Source organism: Apaloderma vittatum, unplaced genomic scaffold (genome assembly GCF_000703405.1).
Source record: "Apaloderma vittatum isolate BGI_N311 unplaced genomic scaffold, ASM70340v1 scaffold31703, whole genome shotgun sequence".
NCBI lineage: Eukaryota > Metazoa > Chordata > Aves > Trogoniformes > Trogonidae > Apaloderma > Apaloderma vittatum.
Genome location: NW_009709146.1, coordinates 2,843 through 3,269, shown reverse-complemented (window position 1 = coordinate 3,269; position 427 = coordinate 2,843). Strand labels below are relative to the sequence as shown.

General features: G+C 63.0%; 1 protein-coding gene across 1 annotated transcript in view; it reads left to right on the top strand.

Annotated features, from left to right (window-relative positions):
- Positions 1-427, top strand: part of LOC104271968 — a 5,336-nt gene that overhangs the window by 3,287 nt on the left and 1,622 nt on the right. The window lies entirely within an intron of this gene.

Here is a 427-nt window from a genome sequence, read left to right as displayed (position 1 = left end):
GGGGCTGGGGGCGCAGGGTGCTGGGAGGCAGCGATGAGGAGGGTGTGAGTGCTCCTCGTCCTGGCCGGTGCAAAGTCCAAGAGAGCTGCCTCGCTCCCCGACATCACACTGAGGAGCCCATGGGACCACGCTGTCCCTCGAGACCCACATGTCCCCGTGGCCCCCCGTGCTTCTCAGCAACTGGAAGGTCGAAGTGGGGCTTTTCTGGTGAGAGGAGACGTGGCTGGGGCTTGGTCCTCACCCAGTCTCGTGCCCCCTGGGGCAGCTTTTTTTTGGTCCTCATCCAGTCTGGTGCCCCAGGGGCAGATGTGACATCTGAAGCCACATCTGGCATCATCATTTCCCCACAGCTGGGAGCGACACCCTCAGATCTCACCCCAAACCGAGGGCAGGGGTCCCACAGGTTTGCTGGTGCAGTTGCTCCCTC